Genomic DNA, 9919 nt, shown 5'->3' with positions numbered 1-9919 from the left:
CTAACAACAAAATGAAGGCATAAATATTTATTTAAATAATTATTTGTAATGTTTTATCTGTAAGAGAGATCATAGCCAGACTCATCTTTTACTATTACTATTACTTCTTATCTCTCCTCACATCTAGAACACGGTTCCACCATTCAACTCTCATGATTTCAGCTGTTTCTCAAATCTTCTTGTTTCTCCACAAGATAAAATATAAAACAGTTGTGCCAGAAAAGATATTTTCTTTCTCTCATTTTTTTCAAGTCTCTTTCCAATTTTCGCTATCAATAGTCTCTCCCAAATGACAGTAAAACTCAGTCCCTCTAGAGATGACAGTTAAAACTCAATCTCTACAAATACCAGTTAAAATTTAATCTCTTTACAGTTAACACTCTTTGCTTCCTCATAGATCAAAGTTAAAACATGCCCTCCCCACTGACTTATCAAGAAGTTGCAGTTAAACTGTCATCATTCAAGATTCCAAAGCTTCTTTAAAATATAACTATAACTCTATAGGAAAACATATTTAAATAGATGTTACAAATACTATGTAGGAAACTGTGGGCTTTTGTTTCTTATACATTAAGAAAAAAGAAAGAAAGGAAGGAAGAAAATGAAAGGAAGGAAGGAAGGAAAAGAGAAAAAGGAAGGGAGGGAGGGAAGGAGGAAGGAAGGAAAAAACAGGTATTGAAGATTCAACTTTCATCTCAGACTAGAATCAAGCTAGCTTCTATGAAGGTGATGGCCAAGATACCTTTCTTCCTAGGGCACCTCTCTTAAATAAGGTGTCAGGAATGAGGATGGAGGAGGTGGTCCCATCTAGGAATAAAGAAAAAAAGGTTCTAGGGAAAGAAAAAGACACTAATGGGCTTCTGCAGGGAGGGTACAATGGTGCCCAGACCAGAGGGGACATGATGCCCTCAAGAAAACTGCCAGGCTTTGCCCCTCACACCAGACTGCATGTGATTTCCCCGTCCTTTTCCTGCTGCCTCCAGTGTTATTTTTAGAGTAACTCCTTCACATGCTTAGTGCTCTTAAGGTGACAATGCCAGCACCCCAAAGCCACTTGAGTCTCATGGGGGCATGGCACCTTTGCTGACAGACCTGTTGCCACTACTTCCCATCCATCCCTTCCATCACTTCAAAGAGAAAGAGTATGCTCTAAGATAGAGCAGGGAGGCTCTCATGCCCTCCAGGAAGTTGATGCCCAGGCCTAATAATACCCTTTATGGCTCCCACCCTCTACTCCAGAGTAGATGTATGTGAGATTATTTCTTCCCTCCCTGCCCATTATACCAAGGCTAGATGGGGATAATTATTAATGCTCCCATGTCAGACAAGCCCTAAAAGAGCATGTGGCCTTGTGATAGTAATGGAACATAAAGATCCCCCTGTATTGGCTTGGTTTTCAAATTGATTGTGTTAAAACCCAGAGCTTGTTAATCCCACCTGTGGGATGCACTTGTTGATGTGAAAAGAGAGTCCTGAACTGGGAGGAACTGGTGACATAGATTTGGAGAGACAAGAGAGAGGCAGAAGAACTTTTTGGAAGCAGCACCTCGTGGAGGCAGAGAGATTTTCTGGTGGCCACTTTGAATTGCCCTGGACTTTTGAGACCTGCCCCCTGAGCTGCCAAGGACTGAGGACACATAGCTGCTTTGCTGGTACTTGGAGATTATTTAATCACCCTTAGTAAATGCTGTATTTTGAATGATGTCATGTTTTGACTTTCACTGTTCCTGGTTGGTCACTGAATAAAATGGAGAGCACCTATTCTGGTATTCTGAACCTTGGGAAGTTGCCTCTGCTTGGCATTACATTACAATATGGCATAGTCGGCAAGGAGTACAAAGCATAGTGCCTCTGTTCCAGGATCCATGGCATTAGCAAAACCCTCTCCCAGGATTTCTGTAAACATACAACCAGAAAATCCTTCTTCAGGGCTTCTGAACCAACAGAAAGGTTCCCAGACCCCTGCAACAACAGCACTGTCCTTCACCAGTGGACAGTATTCACTCTCTGTCTGCAGGACAGTCTCAGGAGCTCTTAGCCAACAGCCAGGTTCCAGGACTTCTTCAACAGGACTGTCTGTCATCAGTGGACAAATCTGGCAAAAGAACATCAAAACAGACAGACAAGGTACCAGCAAAGCAGCTATGTCTCCTCAGTCCTTGGCAGCTCAGGGGGCAGGTCTCAAAAGTCCAGGGCAATTCAAAGTGGCCACCAGAAATTCTCTTAGTCTCTCTCTCTCCACGAGGTGCTGCTTCCAAAAAGTTCTTCTGCCTCTCTCTTGTCTCTCCAAATCTATGTCACCAGCTCCTCCCAGTTCAGGACTCTTCTTTTCACATCAACAAGTGCATCCCACAGGTGGGATTAACAAGCTCTGGGTTTTAACACAATCAATTTGAAAACCAAGCCAATACAGGGGGATCTTTATGTCCCATTACTATCACAGGCCTATTGACCTATGTGCCTCAGTTTTACCTTACTTTAGAGGATAGACCCTCCTGCACAGTAGTTGAGAAAGGAGGTGGCAGGGAGGCCTGTGGGGTAGAGAAGGAGGATAAATTTAGGCTAGCTCCTAGGAGATATCTCTGCCTTATCTCTATGTCCTTTCCCCCCATTCTGTCTTGGTATGTCCTTATCTCTGCCTCTCTTGCCTATGTATCTCTCTCTCTCTCTGTGTCTCTCTCTCTCCTTTTGTGCCCTTTATCTAGGTCTCTGTCTTTTCCTCTGTTTTTCCATCTTGGATTCTCTCTGTACCGTGTTTCCCCGATAATAAGACACTGTCTTATTAATTTTTTTTGGAAAGAAAAACACCAGAGGGCTTATTTTCAGGGGAGGGCTTATGTTGTCCTGCCTCAGCTCTCCTCCGAGGCACTGCTCTCAATGGCGCCAGCAAGCAAATCACTGGGGAAGAACAGGATGACGCGCTCACTGCTGCAGCTCTGATTGGATGCAGCTTGGAGCGCAGTGAGCGTTTCACAGGGGGGGGGAACGGTGCATACAGAGGGTATCATAATGTAGCGTGTAGCGCAGGGGATCACCTTCACTACAGTAGCAATCTCAATAGGGCTTATTTTCGGGGGAGGGCTTATTATTGGGGAAACATGGTACCTGCATCCCAAGCCTGCTCCTCTATATCTGTCCCCCTTGTCTTTCTTTCTCTTTTGTGTATCTTTGTAACAGTTTCCCCAACACTGTCTTTCTGTATCTAACTCTGTTTCTCTATGACTCTGTATCCGTCTCTCCATCTCTGGGTCTGCTCTATATTGGGTTCCCCAAGTCCTCTTTTAAACTATCTCCTCAACTGTATCTTTACTTACCTTTGTATCTGTATCTATCAGACTCTATATTTAAATGGCTCGCCTGAGCTTGCGATAGTGCCTACCTGCCACCAGAGGGCTCCCGTACCTGTTCTCACTCAGGATCCACGCCTGCACTAGCAGGGGTCAGTCAACCAGTGTCCTAAAGAATGTTATCTGTGAGCCTGAACATGGAGGCAGGGGAATGGATGCAATGACTTCTCCAGGCCTTTCAGCTGGATTCAATGTCTCCTTATTTTCCTGCTCCCAACCTCTCCTGCATTCTACCCCACCCCCAAAGAAAAAGAAAATTATTTTGAGAAACAAGAGTCAGTCAGAGAGCTACCAGCTCCTTTAAGGAACCAGGAAATCTGAATGTGTTCCTGACCCTCAGCTCAGCTTATGGAACTTGAATGTCTCTAGATGGTTCTGGGTCTAGACCAGAGAATCTAATCAAATTGTATATTTATTAAGCACCTACTATGTGCGTTGCCCCATGCTAGGTGCTGAGCAGGGAACAAAGCTGAGACAAGGTGGCTAACTTCTGCTCTGGTCATGAGGAAAGGTACGTAGAATAAAAAGATAACTCTAATGATAAGGCAGGGTGGCCCAGTGGATAGAGAGCTTGTTTGGGTGTCAGAAAGATCTGAACTCAAGTCATGCCTCTGATACATTCTGACTAGCTAGGAAATGGATACACTTACCCTCTTGGTTACGAATTCGTAACAGAAAAGGGCGCCCATTTCCATCGGTAGAGGGAATTTCTTATACTAGTGAAATCATAAATCTAGTTCCTATTCCTATACTAATAATAACTGATATTTATCTGTCATTTCAAAGTTTGAGGAGAATTTAGTATTCATTTGAACTTCACCATAACTAGGGTGGGATGGGGTGAGGTAGGTGTTATTAGCATTATTACCCCCATTTTACAGAGGAGGAAACTGAAGTTGAAAAAGGTTAAGCATCCTGTCCTTGGTCATAGGCAGGATTTGGACCTATATCTTTCCCAACACCAGATGTAGCAGATTTTCCACTATATCATGCTGCCTCTCCTTCCATGGAAATATAATCTAAACACCAAAATCATCCTTTTGTCAATATGCACTGGAGGGACACAAAAAAGTGACCTGTCTTTATGGGTTGGAGAGATAAGATTAATAATGACTGCCTTGGCATTATTATGATTCAGATGCTGGCTTCTCAAAACATGATTGCGAGGCTTGAGCCCCATCTGAGGCTCTTTTGTAGGAGTGAAAGTAGCCTCTTTTTAGAGACTGTATGGCATTAGACTTAGAATCAGAGGTGTTAATTTCAACATTTAATAGCTGCCTTGGAAAAGTTATTTCACTTCTCCGAGACTCACTCTTTTCACTTGTAAAATGGAGATTTATAATGTAACCTGTGGCTTAACACTTTATGCTCTGGTGTTGCAACTACAGTCCACCTCCTCTTCCTTCCATGTAAGAATGAATGAGGTACAATCTATGGACATACCCTACATCCCCCCATCTTTCACAACTCCCCCCCCAAATCATTTGATTTGGTTCATTTTGCCCTTGCCTTTATCTCTGGGAATCTCAAAATATAGCTAGACTCTAGCTCCTACAGCAGGTCTTTGACAAGCATTCAGGGCAAAATTAGTATAATGTGTGTAGGCCAACCTTTGAATGCTTGCTTGGAGTCCAAAAACGCTGTTATCCTTATATCTGGTGGAAACCTAGACACAAGCATTATTCTGAGATTTCCCAGAGGCAATTCTGAAATGAGTCAAAGAGAGACTAATATGGCAGAGATGCCTAAGACTGGACCCAGTCTGTATAAGCTCAGAGTTTGGGGCACTAGGCCACAGGTCACAATAATACTTATCCTGCCTACCTTTCAGAGTTGCTACCAAGAAAGTTATTCATAATCTCTACTTTCATATTTCCAATAATTCCACAGAACCCTATGAGACAGATAAGTGCAAGTAGTCACTAAAGGCTTATCAGAGAAGGCTAATTTTGACTTGAACTTTGAAGTAGAGAGAAAGGTAGAATTTCTCTTCACTACTTCCAATTATAGCACTCAGGACTGAACATTCATATCACAACTTTGAGAGGTAGTTAGTGCAAATAATCTAATCCCCATTTTATAGAGAAGACTGAGACAGGTTAAATGCTTTATTCATTCATGCAACCAGTAGTTATCTAGGACAGAACTAAAACCTAGGCCTTCTGACTCCCAAGTCTAGGAGCTTTACACTATATCACAAGTGATATATGAAAATATGTAATAACAGTTTGGGAGAGAATGAAAAAAAGAGTGTGAGTTCTTAGAAAATGCCGACTCAAGGAAGGATTGCTACATTTTATTTTTTTCCACAACCTCCCTCCGTATCTCTGGGGCTCCCACGCCTGACGATCGCTGCATGTGCCTTGCAAAATACATCTTTACAGTCCCTCCAAACCCAGCTAAATATAGACTTTCTTTTTAAGCAATAAGCAAGGGAAGATTTGGAGAAATCTCATCTCTTCACTGACACTGCCCCCCCCCCAAAGAAGTCACACTAATAAACATACTCCTTCCCTTCTCCCTTCAGACAGATAGATATATGATGATGTGGGCTTGTCTCCTATGTGAGTATACTTCTATAGACCTGCTATTAATATAAATATGTAAGGTCTTGAGATGGGGAGAATGGAATGAGGAGGAGATGGTTATAATGCCAGCAGAGGGAGAAGGGATTTGGGGCCAGGGTCATTATAGAGATTCCTCTGCCTCCAGGCTCAATGGAAGCCTGAGACTTAGGTGTAGAGGAAGTGAAGCATGCAGTGTTTCAAGAATGACTGAAGAGTGAAGCTTGCTCAATGGGGACCTTGATCCATTGCCCTTAGGTTCTGTCCCCCTCAGGAAGATGTGAGGATTGAAAAGAATTCCAGGTCCTAAAGGGGAGGGGGGGGAGGGAATGGCAGCAGCTTTGGAACAAGTGGACCAATCCCCTTTAAGTGGGACCACTCAAGGGAGGTACTGTAATGATAGCTGACATTTACATAGCACTTTCAGGTTCACAAATTGATCCATTATCTCACTGGAGCCTCACTACTAGCCTGTGGAAGTAGGTACTACAGATATTATTATCATCATTATTTTACAGATGAAGAAACCAGGCTCAGTGAAGTTAAGTGATTTGCCCAGGGTTACTCACATAGCTTGTCAATGTCCCAGCTGGGGTGTGAGCTCATGTTACTCCAAAGGCCAAATTCAGCACCATGTTTGCTATAGCATGCTGGTTCTGCTATGGAATTTCACAAATAACACAGAAAGAACCAACCGATCACCCCAAATGAAATGACAAAGGTCTTAGTGCAGTTTGAATCCCTAGTCCAGCTCAAATGCTCAGACTCAGACCCAGACCCACTCACAACACATCCATTTCCCCAGGTGGAGGCCCACGCTCACAGCGGCCCTTCACCTCAGACAAAATGTTAAGAGGACCTCAGACTTAGGTAAACACATGCTCCAAGATGTGTACTCAGTTGGAGACATAGACAGGCACATTCACATATAAAATAAGAGGGTTGGCCTAGATAATCACTAAGGTCTCTTCCACTTCTTCCAGGCCACAGTTCTATGATTTGATGACTGACCACCCAACTAAGTAGCATGTGATTTCAGAGTTAGAAGGGCCCTTGGAGGTCACCTCTTCCAAGCCCTTCCCCTCCTCATTTTACAAATGAGGAAACTGGGGGTGGCCAGGTAGCACAGCGAGTAAGAGCACCGGCCCCAGTGTCGGGATGACCTGGGAGATCGAATCCGAGCTCAGATACTTAGCACCACACCCAGAAATAACTGGCCTGTAACCTTGAGCAAGTTACTTAACCCTGATTGCTTTAAAAAAAAAAAAAACACAAATGAGGAAACTGAGGCCCATAGGAAAGAAGTAACAGAACCAGAAGGGTCCCACAAGCTCATCCTCACCATCAGACCAAGCATCAGACCACACTAGGGGAGGAGATGAGGTAGGGGAAGACCACCAAGAATCCACCAAGTAGATCTTCCACTCAGAGAAGTACCTGACAGGCCCTGGGGTCTGATTCTCTTCTGCTGAGCTTCTCACAGAAATGGTGCTGTCAGTAGCAGCAGGAAGCTGAATGGGGAGGGGGGGAAGGGAGGATAAATGGGGCCAGGTACAAAGCATACTGATATAGAGGGTAAGGTAGACAAGGGGCCTGAGTCCAGTCCAAATCCTAATGCCCTCAATGACCAATCAATGAATCCAGTTCAACAAACATTTGTTAAGAGCCTACTATGTGCAAAATGGGAGGAAATGTGGTATAGTGGATAGAAGGCTGCCTTTGGGGACAAGAAAAGAGACCCTCAAGTCCTTCCTCCAATACAGGGGCAAGTCACTTATGAGCTGAAGATCCGACCTACACCAGGAGCAAGAGTAGTTTCCATACTGAGATTTCTCCCACACCAATGAAATCATGAGTCCAGTCTGAGCTTTTCCCCCCAAATGAATGAATGAATAAATCAATTTCATGGTACTGGACATCATGGGGGGAAAAGGATAATCTTTTTAGAGCCCTATGCCCCGAGAGGACCTGAGTTCAGATCTGGCTTCAGACATTTACCAGTTATATGACCTTGGTCAAGTCACTTCACCTCACCTCAATTTCTTCAACTATAAAATGAGAATAATAATAACACCTACTTTCCAGGCTGCCGTGAGGCTCAAATGAGGTAATATTTGTAAGAAGTGCTTAGCACAGTAGGCACTTAATAAATGCTTCCTCTATAATCTGTGTGGTATTGGAGGAAGAGCAAAAAATATACATAGATCACTATAATAGAGTGAATTTGGAGATACATAACAAAGGAGGATGGAGTATTTGAGGAAGATTCAGAGGGCTGATGATGACTGATCCTTCCCAGCTCCTGGCACAGAGGTGAGGGATGAAACATGAAGGAGACAGATTTTTCAGACTTAGGCGATATGCGGATTTGTTTTGTTTGACTGCATTTTTGCTACATGAATTTTGTCTTTTTGTTTTTCCAGAGTGAGGAGGGAAGGTGGGAGGGACAGAAAATAAATACTTGTTAATTGAAAATACATTAAATTTAATTAAGAAAAGAAGAAAAAGATTTGAGGAAGGAGAGATTCCATCTAGATCAGATCAATGAAGGTTTCAGGTGGGAGGTAGTCCCAAGCTAGGCCTTGATGAAAGAGGATCCCAACAGGCTGAGATGATTGGGGTTGGGGGTGGGGGTGGGGGAAGGTCCATTCCAAAGCATGGGAGGAGGTAATATGTGTAAATGCACCAAGATGGGAAAGGACAGGTTGAGGAGAATGAAGAAGAGTGCATTCACCTTGGCTCTTTGAGTACAGAGTCCACGAGTACATTAAAGTGAGTCAGGTTATAGAGGGCCTTGAATGTCAGGCTAAGGAGTTTGCATTTTATTTGGCAAGCAATAGTGAGTTACAGGAAGTTTGTAAATGGGAGTGACATGGTCAGACCTATGTCTTAGGAAGATCATAGTAGGGGCTGTTTGAAAGAGACACGGAGAGCAGCTAAGAGGCTATTGTAATAATCCAGGTGAGAAGACTTGAACAGCAGTAGTGATACAGTTTGAGTGGTAATAGGTAGGGAGAGAAGGTTTTGAGAAATATTGTGTAAATAGATCCTACCAGACTTGGCAATTGATTTGATGTGTGGAGGAGACAGTAAAAAGATGATGTCTGGTTTTCAGCTTGGAGATTTTATGTGTGTGTGTGTGTGTGTACAAACAGTATATATGTGTTTGTGTGTACATATGCATATAGTGTATATGTATGTAGTATATGTGTACGTGTGTGTATTTTAATGTGTATATAATTATATATTTAATATTATATGTGCATATTCGATAAACATATTAAGATATATTATATATATACATAGACACATATATTATATTATATATATACATAGACACACTTATACACACACATATACCTATGATACCTATGTGCAGGGAGTTATATGGCACAGTAGATTGCCAATCCTGGGGCAGGAGGACCTGAATTCAAATCTGGCCTCAGAGACTTCCTAGCTGTGTGACCCTGACAAGTTGTTTCACCCTGTTTGCCTCAGTTTCCTCATCTGTCAAATGAGATGGAGAAAGAAATGGCAAATCACTCCAGTATCTTTGCCAAGAAAACCTCAAATGGGGTCACAAAGAGTCAAGTGTGACTAATGGATTAAACAAGAGAAATAAAGAAGCTGGGAGAAAGATCAGGTTTGGAGGAGGGGGGAGGTGGTGCAGTGAATAGAACACCAGCACTGGAGTCAGGAAAACCTGAGTTCAAATCTGAACTCAGACACTTAACACTTACCAGCTGTGTGAACTTGGGCAAGTCACTTAACCCCAATTGCCCTGCCTTCTCCCCTCTAAAAAAAAAAAGATCAGGTTTGGAGGAGAAAACAAGGAGCTCTGTTTTGGACATGCTGAATCCATGTGAAGATATCCAGCAGTCAGCTGGAAATATGGGACTGATAAAGGAATGTGCTGGTAAATGTTAACAACTGGTTCTCTCATTAAAACAACAACAACAAACCACCTGTATAAATGACATGCTTTTAACTTTAAACTGAATTATTAGT

The sequence above is a fragment of the Petaurus breviceps genome, unplaced genomic scaffold (genome assembly GCF_028583685.1).
Source record: "Petaurus breviceps papuanus isolate PSGF00001 unplaced genomic scaffold, PetGlider_PUasm1.0 90630, whole genome shotgun sequence".
NCBI lineage: Eukaryota > Metazoa > Chordata > Mammalia > Diprotodontia > Petauridae > Petaurus > Petaurus breviceps.
The sequence above is the reverse complement of the archived record's forward strand: the minus strand, read 5'-3'. Positions refer to the sequence as shown.